Source organism: Rhinatrema bivittatum, chromosome 1, assembly GCF_901001135.1.
Source record: "Rhinatrema bivittatum chromosome 1, aRhiBiv1.1, whole genome shotgun sequence".
NCBI classification, from domain to species: domain Eukaryota; kingdom Metazoa; phylum Chordata; class Amphibia; order Gymnophiona; family Rhinatrematidae; genus Rhinatrema; species Rhinatrema bivittatum.
Window position 1 is genome coordinate 36049990 of NC_042615.1, and position 10116 is coordinate 36060105.

Here is a 10116-nt window from a genome sequence, read left to right on the forward strand (position 1 = left end):
CCATTTTGTGCAGTGGTTCCAATCTTTCCAAGTATTGCACCAGGAGTCTGCCGACATTCAGGTGGTGAAGAAGGCATGAGTCTGCAGAGTCCTTATGTTCATCCGAAGATGGTAGCGAGATGGTTTGATTCAAGTGAAACTCGGAAACCACTTTCGGAAGGAAGGAGGGGACAGTGCACAGTTGTATGGTTCCAGGTGTGAACCTGAGGAATGATTCCCGACAGGATAGAGCCTGTAGTTCGGAGATGCAACGGGAGCTGCAGACTGCTCTTGCCCATGTTTACGACCCAACTGAGTTCCTGCAGTAGGCTCTTGACTCTGCTGGTCACCTGCCGGCTCTCTTCCAAAGACTTTGCCCTGATTAGACAATCGTCCAGGTAAGGGTGTACCAAGATCCCTTCCTTCCTCAGTGTTGCCGCCACGACCACTATGATTTTGATGAGGGTTCTGGGGGCAATTGCTAGACCAAAGGGTAGTGCTCTGAACTGGTAATGGTGACCCAGTATCGCAAAGCGCAGAAAGCGCTGGTGATCCTGATGGACTGGGATGTGAAGGTAGGCTTCGGAAAGGTCCAGGGAGGTTAGGAAACTCTCCTGGTTGTACTGCCATTATTACGGAGCGAAGAGTTTCCATGAGGAAGTGTAGAACCCACAGATGACGGTTGACGTTCTTGAGGTCCAAGATGGACCAGAAAGATCCTTCCTTCTTGGGAACGATAAAATAGATGGAATAGCGCCCCGTATTTTGTTGGGGCGTGGGAACCGGAGTTATTGCCTTCAGACTGAGTAGTCTTGTTAGAGTGGTTTCTACTGCCAGTCTCTTGGAATGGGAGTGGCAGGGTGACCTCAAAAATGTCTTGAGAGATGCTGCGGAACTCCAGAGAGTAACCTTCTCGGATGATGTTAGAACCCATTTGTCCGGACGTTATCTCAAACCATCTTTGGTAGAGAGGGCAAGTCGACCCCCTATATCCTCTTCCTGTGGAAGGGTCCGCCCCATTCTCATTGCGGAGCACGGCTTGAGCCTGCCCCCAGGCCTGCTCCCCTCTTGGTCTGTCTGCTCCAAAAGGGCTGGGACCTTCCAGAGGGACGAGGTGCCTGGAACTGCGAACTCTGTAGGATCTAAAGCCACTGCGATCCTCTGCCCTTGGTTCTTCTGGGGGAGGAACACAGATCTTTTACTCCTATCTTCCGGTAGCCGAGACACTGGGGATTCACCCCATTTGCTGGCTAACTTCTCCAATTCGCTTCCGAACAAGAGAGATCCTTTAAAAGACATTCTTGTGAGATTCACTTTAGATGTCGCGTCCACAGACCAATTCCGTAGCCATAGTTGTCTTCTGACTGACACTACCGAGGCAACGCCCTGGCTGAGGTGCGTACCAAGTCTGTGCTTGCGTCCGTGAGGAAGGCTGCTGCAGGTTCCATCATCTCACCGGTATACGTTCCGGAGTTATTTGCCTCTCTCAGGAGGAGCAAGCAGGAATGTGCCACCAGTGCACAGCAGGAACCAATCTGCAGTGTCATTGCTGTTGCGAAGGCCTGCTTAAGGATGGATTCCAATCATCTGTCCTGAGTGTCTTTCAATGCAGCCCCTCCCTCAATGGGAATCGTTGTTCGCTTTGAGACGGCACAAACCATAGCGTCCACTTTCGGGAAACGCAGGTGTTCCTTGGTCGCTGGTTCTAAAGGATATAGGGCTTCCAAGACCCAACCCCCTTTGAAGCTGGCCTCCAGGGCATCCCATTCCAGGTCAATCAGTTCCTGGATGGCTTCCATCATTGGGAAGTAGCATGAGGCCTTACGAAGGGACACCAAGATGGGGTTCTTCTTTGGTTCTGCCATAGGTTCCGTGCCAGGAATACCCAGCGTCTTCCGAGTTTGGGAAACAAGGGCTAGTAATCTGTCCTTGTGGAAGAAGCAAAGCATAGTTCGGTATGGTTCCATTCCTGGAGGGATTTCTCCTTCTTCCACGGAGTCACTCATCATCTGAGGTGTCTGGGTCCCTGTTAGGGAAGTTCTTGGTTAGGCGAAGCATGTCTTGAAGCAGCCGAGCAAGGCTGGGAGGATCTTGTGCTTCTGGCAGGGGTTGAGCCTGGGGCGCAGCTGGGGCTGATTGCGTCCTAATGAAGGCTTGATGTGCTTGGAAAAATTCCAACCAGGAGAAGGTCCCTGGGTCCATGTTAATCCCAGGGGGAGTCTGAGTAGGGGCCCCAGAGGTGCCCTCCTATGGGGAAGCCATCTCGGAGATGCAAAGGTCCGGGGAGCTATCTTCAGTAGTTCCGGAACGATCCCGACAATAAGGGACCAGGCTTTGGTTCCCCCTGGGCTTCTTCACAATGTTGACACAGGCAGGACTCCAATTCAGACTGCGTGGCTCTTATGTGGCAGGCTGTGCAAAGAGTGCCTTCTGGCCTTCTTGGGCACCAGTGCCATTGTTTCTATGTGTTTGCACACGTGCAGTTGTAAACGTGGCTGTGCGTGTAGTTATGCGCACGGGTGTGCTCAGTTGTGCGCGCTGCTATGCACGTGTCTGTATTGGACGCACACAAGTTAGGGGCATCGGCCGCCTGGCCTGCCCCACATGTACCGCCGGGTGAGAAGGGAAGATGGCGCCGACGACCCCCGCACGCAAGATGGTGCCCCCGAAGGTCTCCACATGTGTGAACCCTTGCACTGGATAGGGGCCTAGCCTAACCAAGGCTTCTCAACCCGATTGGTGCTCCCTTCTTACCTTGCCGGGACAGATTCAGAACAGCAATCCGAGCTGTGGAGACCGGTGACCTGAATTTAAAGATTTTTTCTTACCTGGTCTCGGCGCTTACCGATTATGTGCCGGACGGTCTCCAACTGTGTGGGGAGAGGGAATTACCTTCACTGCCACGCTCATCTGCACCCACTGCCTTTCAGCCACACTGGGGGGGGGAAGGCTACGTCCACGCCAGGAACCAGCTACTGGACCAAGGCACACCTCTGAAGGATATCGGAGATCATCCCAGGAATTCTCGACTGGGGGAGGGACCCTTCGGTATGACTGCAGGAGAGCGGGACTCGATCTTCCTTAAGGTAAATTTTGTTTCTTCTTTGCTGTAATTCTTAACACTATTCTAGTGTGTGGGATAGTGTCCGCATCTGCTAGGAGACGGAGAGATACTGAAGAGCTGAGGTTACTGCAGGGGTATATCTAGAGAGATGTCAGCTTTGAAATCTGACCCCGTCTCCCATCTGCTAGCAGAAGAGCACAATACCCATTGGTCCTGAGTCCATCTGGCTACAGGCTAGGAAATTACTCTGATTTCACCTGATTTCACCTGATTTCACCTTGCATGCAAGATTGGCACTAGGCATCCCAACTTGGGCACAATCTTGCATGCAGCTCCATTTTGGTCATACTCCTTCCCACTTCATGTACTTACCTCCGAACTCCTGGTTTAATGCACTTAAGTGGATTTTCAGGTTAACTCCTTGGCCTGAGGTCGTGTAAAAGTTAACTCACATCTCTGGTGGCCGTGATATTCCGCTGCAGTGCCCACGTGGTAGCTGCCATAGAATAACTTTGGCCACCAGAAATGTAAGTTTACTCCATCCCAGACCAAAGAAGATATAAGCTCTCTGGGGCTTGCACCTACAGCTAAACAAAACATAAGCTCTTTTGGGAAGACACCTTCAGCTGAATGTTATGCACTTGGTATTGTGCATCCCAACTATGAAGTACTGTTCAGCCATTGGTGCCCACGCCAGAGACCTTATATTGTAAATACAAATCCTCCTGGGTCTGAGGTGGAGTACCACACTGAGCACATTTCCAATGTAAGCTCTCTGAGGCAGGCACAGTCACAGGTTTTCTTTGTTTTCCTGGACAGCTGGGCAGCACATTCACATGCAATGCTAAAGAGTGTACTGTTCAGCTGTTGGTGCTCACGCAGACAGCCTATGCTTTATCTAGCTGTAGGTGCATTCCCCCGAGAGCTTATTTTATTTTACTTGCCATTAGTTGTCAAAATGGCCTTGAATGAGAGAATGTGCCCATTCTCTCATTCAGTTGGGAAGCACAGCACCAATCTCACATGCAATGTCAATGCATAAACTCTCTGGGGCTGGCACCTTCAGCTGACAGTATGCACTTTGGTGCCACACATCTGACTCTGGCATCCTGTTCAGTTACAGATACCCCCATCAGAGTGTTTATGCTTTGTTAAGCTAGCTGTAGGTGCCCACCCCTCAAAGCTTATGCTTTGATTTTACTTGTCATTCCCTGCCAAAAGGGCCTTAGCTGCAAGAATGTGCTCTTTGGAGTGGGCACTTACAGCTAGCTGAACAAAGTGTAAGCTCCCTGTGGTGGGCATCTAAGTTAAACAGTACGCCAACGTTGTTCAATTATAGGTGCCCTCCCCGAGAGCACCAACAATTAAACTCCTGGGTCCAAAGTGAAGTAAAGTCACATTTCTGGTGGCCAAAGTTATTCTATTGCTGTGTCCAGTATGATAGAAGTAATCAGACATTACTACACTGGAGACAGCAATAGTATAATATGGCCACCAGAAATGTGAGTTAAGTTTTTCTCCTCTTCTGCACCAGGCATTAAATTTCCAGCATTAAGAAAATGTGCTTTAAGCTGTTTACCTTTTAATGCACCTGCACACGCTGCAGAGAAAGAGGTAATGCCTTCTTTTAGATGGGATTAACATGCACCTGCGCTAATCTTAGCATGAGTTTTTACGCCTGTTTTAGCGCACATTTTTTTTAAGAGTTAAAAATCCCTGTTACATACCAGAGTTAACTTACATCAGAAAATGCATGCTAACACATGACTAAAAACCTGTGCTAATGTTAGTGCCCCATCATGACTTAAGGACACAGGCTCTCTCACCCATTATATCAGACATAGGCCCCTTGGAACTGTACAGTCCTACTCTCTGTCAACCTGCCCCCACCCCCTCCCATACTTTTACTGAGCTGTAATTGTAACGTAAGCTGCAATTTCCTGACATATACAGACTTCCTCATGCTTTGACGACTCTGTACTACTTAAACCCTGTGTAACTGTGCAGGCTCTTCACTGACCTGATGAAGGGACAGCTGGTTACAGATGTATTTATACCAATAAAAAAAAAGGTATCACCCACAATTTTCTATGAATTCAAATGGACTAACATGGCAACCACAATATTCTGTTCATTCCAAAACTCCTCAGTGGAAACTCTGTTTATGATAAACAAAATGTAAAAACTAATACTTTTACCCATTCACAAATAATATCATTAAAAGAAAAAACTGTATCCCCTGCATAATTTCAGACACACACAAGACGAGTTGCAACACTCCCCAGTATAAATTAAAAGCTTTTACTAAGTCATTTGAAATTCTTTAAAGCAGCTCCACCGCCATCTCCTAAATTACCCCATTCCCTGGATTTGGCCAGTTTATTTGGTTATAGTATTACACATGATTTCACCATGAACTACACAAACTGATGAGACTCCATCCCAGATATACTCAAGGGGTTTTCCCATTTTCTAGGGGGAAAATGCTTAGTACATCTGGCCCTACATGAAGTACTCTGATACTTGGGAAACATACAGTTTTGAAGTGTATAATGGGTGAACATGACTACAATGCTAGCTTTTTCAAACATACAGTAATTGTGAATGTGGGTCAAGCTATAAATTCTGCCACTAAAATAAATGGTATCAGCAAATATCCCCAGCATAACCAAAAGATTCACACACTGTGCATTTCAAATGGAGCAGAGTACATGGAAGGTGCATTTTTTCTTTTAAATCTCATCTTCCATAATTTGAATAGCCCCTAAGAAACTTCACCTGTATAACCAGGTGTATAACTAGGGTGTAATCCTTCAACCAACAAATTATCTACCATTTGCAGCATCACAACCATTTACATAGAAACACACTCAACAAATCAGGCCAGTAAAGCTCAACGATTAAAAGAAAAAAAGGTTTTTGTTTAACAACTAGCAACCAGCCACGAGGAGAAGAAAATGGGAAAAGTTGAAGAAAGCTAAGATACATGTGACACATTTGCTTGTTAGTGGTGTTGGCTCCCTAATGGCCCAATGCATATATCCTGACTGGTCTTTTTCTGCAATTATGTAGTTTACGAACTGTAAAAATTCCCGAGTCACGGACAAAAGTCGAATACGAATTAAGTCACTGTGTATCCAAACTGTGCTGCTAAAAATAAACCTTACTTTTCCCAGAACTCACAGACAGGAAAAAAAAAATAGAATCAAGAAACGTGCAGGCAAAGATGAGACTATACTTTATAACTTCCAACATAAATAACATATGCTCCTGATTTGATATTATATGAAAATCGGTAAAAGAAAAATAAATTGCCAACGACAAACATACTAATCGTTTAACTTTCTGTCCTGAATCCTACAACAAAAAATACAGAACTTCAGCATGATTAACTAGATGAAGACGAAATGCAAAAAGGCAAGTCCCCCCTCATGTTTACAAATGTGAGAGCCTTATTCCATAAGCACAGAAAGGAGGGTTTACCAAGGACGATCCTTCTGGTACGGGATGATTACTTTGTTACCTGGATCATTTCCTTGCAGCTCGGAATAAAGACAGATCCGAACTCTTCAAGCTCTCTCGTCGGTGCAGTACAAAACACGCAGGCCGAGCCTTGGGACCTTATCTCCGGCCGGCACAGCTCTCCTTCCCTCCCTCCCTGCCCAGGCTCGGCCGGGGAGAGGGGGGGGGAAGTCAGCCGCCACGCTGCCGCCCTGGAAGGCGGCTTTCCAGCCGCGATCGGGCCGCCGCAGCCCAGCGAGGAGCAGGAGCTGCTGCTGCCGCCGCCGCCACCATGTCTGCCGACTATCGGGAATTCCCCCTCCCGCCCCAGCCAAACAAGTCCCGGGGAGGGAGAAAACTGCAAGCCGGGCGAGGCGACGCAGGGCCCGTCCCTCTCCCAGCTCCAGGCTTCAACAACGCAATCCGCAAAGGGGCAGAGCGAGGCCGGCACCTACCGTGCGAGCAGCACACGGCGCTGCACTCGTGCTCAGTGCGGCAGGGGAGCCGGGAAACCGCGCGCGCCCCCCGGTCACAGGACTGGGGGGGGGGGAGCGTGCAGGGAAAGGTCGAGGAGTCCCCTCCCCGTTACCGGAGGCTCCACGTGAGGGGTGGGTGGGGGGGGGGGGGCAGGCGAAGAAGAGTTGGTTTGCTTTGGCAGCCACCCAGCCTCGGGGTGCGCAGGAAGCGCGGGTGACCGGAGAGCGGCGGGGAAAAGCCCCCAGCAGCACTCGGCAGAGTCGTTCTCCACCCACACAGGACCAGGCAGGGATAACCCGCCCCAACACGCACACACTGGGCAGAAAGGGTTACTCCCTCACACACACACTGAGCCAGTTACCCTGACACACAAACACTAGGCCAGGCAAGGTTATCCCCCACGTGCACACACACACACACACACACACACACTGGGCCAAGCAGGGTTACCCCTACCTGCTGATACACACTGGGCAAGGAAACGTTACCCCCCCCCCCACACACACACACACAGGGCCAAGCAGGGTTCCCCCCAACATACACTGGCAAGGAAGGGTTAACCCTTCCTGCTGATACACACTGGGCCAGGAAACGTTATCCCCCACACACACACTGGGCCAAGCAGGGTTACAGCCAGGCACATATTGGACCAGGAAGGGTTTCCCTCAAGCACAGAGAAAAGCACTGGGCCAGGCAGGGTTACCACACACAGGGCCAAGGGCAGCTACTCCCATGCCACTCACACAAACTAGTCCAGGAAGGGTCACCCCCAGACAAGTACACAGTGGGCTGGGAAAAGTTACCCCCTGCAAGCACACAGTGGACCAGGAAGGGTTACCCTCACACACAAGTGCACGCATACTGGACAAAGAAGGGTTACTCCCATGCATGCATGCATGCACACACTGGGCCAGGAAGGGTTACCCCACCACCCCATATATACACACACGCACTGGGCCAGGAAGGGTTACTCCCCCACCCCATACATACACACACGCACTGGGCCAGGAAGAGTTACCCCACCACCCCATATATACACACACGCACTGGGCCAGGAAGGGTTACTCCCCCACCCCATACATACACACACGCACTGGGCCAGGAAGGGTTACTCCCCCACCCCATACATATACACACACACTGAGCCAGGAAGAGTTACCCCACCACCCCATATATACACACACGCACTGGGCCAGGAAGGGTTACTCCCCCACCCCATACATACACACACGCACTGGGCCAGGAAGGGTTACCCCACCACCCCATATATACAACACGCACTGGGCCAGGAAGGGTTACTCCCCCACCCCATACATACACACACGCACTGGGCCAGGAAGGGTTACTCCCCCACCCCATACATATACACACACACTGAGCCAGAGTTAGTTCTACCCACAGGCACAGTGGGCCAGGCACGTTTACTTCCTCCTCTCCCCATACACTCACGCACCTACATATACACTGAGCCAGGCAAAGCTAATTCCCCCTACATGCACACTGGGCCAGGCAAGGTTAGTCTCCCATACCTACACTGAGCCAGGCAAGGTTACTCCCCCCATATACACACACGGGCCAAGCAGGGTTACTCTCCCACCCCATATATGCACACACACTGAGCCAGAGTTAGTTCTACCCACAGGCACAGTGAGCTAGGCAGGGTTACTACCCCCCATCCCATACACATACACACTGAGCCAGGCAGAATTACTGGCGCGCACACACTGGGCCAAGAAGGGTTACCCCCACCCCCACCCACAATGGGCAGGCAGGGTTACTCCCCACACCATACACACACACACACACACACACTGGGCCGAGCCAGGCAGGGTTACCCCCTCCCCTCCCCCATATACACACTGAGCCAGGCACAGTTAACCCTCCCCACACTGGGCAGGCAAGCGGGCTTACTCCCTCCCCGAGCCGCACAGGGTTACCTTCAACATGTCCACGGTTTCAGGCCGGGGCCGCCTCTCCCGCCACACACCCGCTGCAGAGACCCTCAATCCTACCTCACCTCGCACACCCCGGGGCATGAAACGGCGGCGACCCCCCCCCACCGTCACCCCCGACCCCGCCAACCGGCGCCAGGCACCGTCACCCCTCGCTCCCAGGACCGGGACCAGGCACAGTCCCGTCCCCCCCCCCGCTCCGTATCCCCGGGGGGAAGAAGGCGCTTCCATCTCCTCCGAGCCCGGCCAGGCCCGGGTGCAGCCCGGGGACAGAGTGGAGGCCTGCGCCGGCCTACGCGTACCGCCTGCTGGGACAGAGCGTGCACACCACACGGAGAAAGGCGGCCTCTCTCCCGGGCTCCTTACCGCGAAATCCGGCGTCTTTCCCAGTCACTGGGCCCGGCGCGGCCTGCTGCTCTCTCTCCCTCTTCCACCGTGCGGCGAACAACAAGCGCGGCCTCTGACCTCCCTCCACCCCGCCCCGCTGACAACCAGGAGGGGGGCCGGTGACACAGAGAGAGAGGCCTCACTGACACACACACACGCACAGACTGCCACAGCCAGAGAAAGAGCAGCCTCATGCACGCACAGTAGTACGGAGAGACACACCTCACTGACTCATACACACTGCTACAGCTAGGGAAAGAGGAGCCTCATGCACACACTACTACTGAGACACAAACATCACTGACATATACATACATACACACACACACACACACTGTCACAGCTAGAGAAAGAGGAGCCTCATGCACACATTACTACTGAGACACAAACATCACTGACATATACACACACACACACACACACACTGTCACAGCTAGAGAAAGAGCAGCCTCATGCACGCACAGTAGTACGGAGAGACACACCTCACTGACTCATACACACTGCTACAGCTAGGGAAAGAGGAGCCTCATGCACACATTACTACTGAGACACAAACATCACTGACACATACACACACACACACACACACACTGTCACAGCTAGAGAAAGAGGAGCCTCATGCACGCACTACTACTGAAAGACAAACCTCACTGACACACACACACACACTGTCACAGCTAGAGAAAGAGGAGCCTCATGCACACACTACTACTGAAAGACAAACATCACTGACATACACACACACACTGTCACAGC

At 51.4% G+C, this 10116-nt stretch overlaps 1 protein-coding gene across 6 annotated transcripts in view; it reads right to left on the reverse strand.

Moving 5' to 3' along the window:
• ELF2 (E74 like ETS transcription factor 2) overlaps window positions 1-9503 on the reverse strand; it is a 169879-nt gene extending 160376 nt beyond the window's left edge. For 2 of the 6 annotated variants that reach the window (XM_029594444.1, XM_029594181.1), the window contains exon 1: window positions 9340-9503. The gene's annotated coding sequence lies outside the window, so the exon portion shown is untranslated. The other 4 variants (XM_029594612.1, XM_029594351.1, XM_029594520.1 and 1 more) reach the window with 2 other exon arrangements.
• Between the last annotated feature and the right edge of the window lie 613 nt (window positions 9504-10116).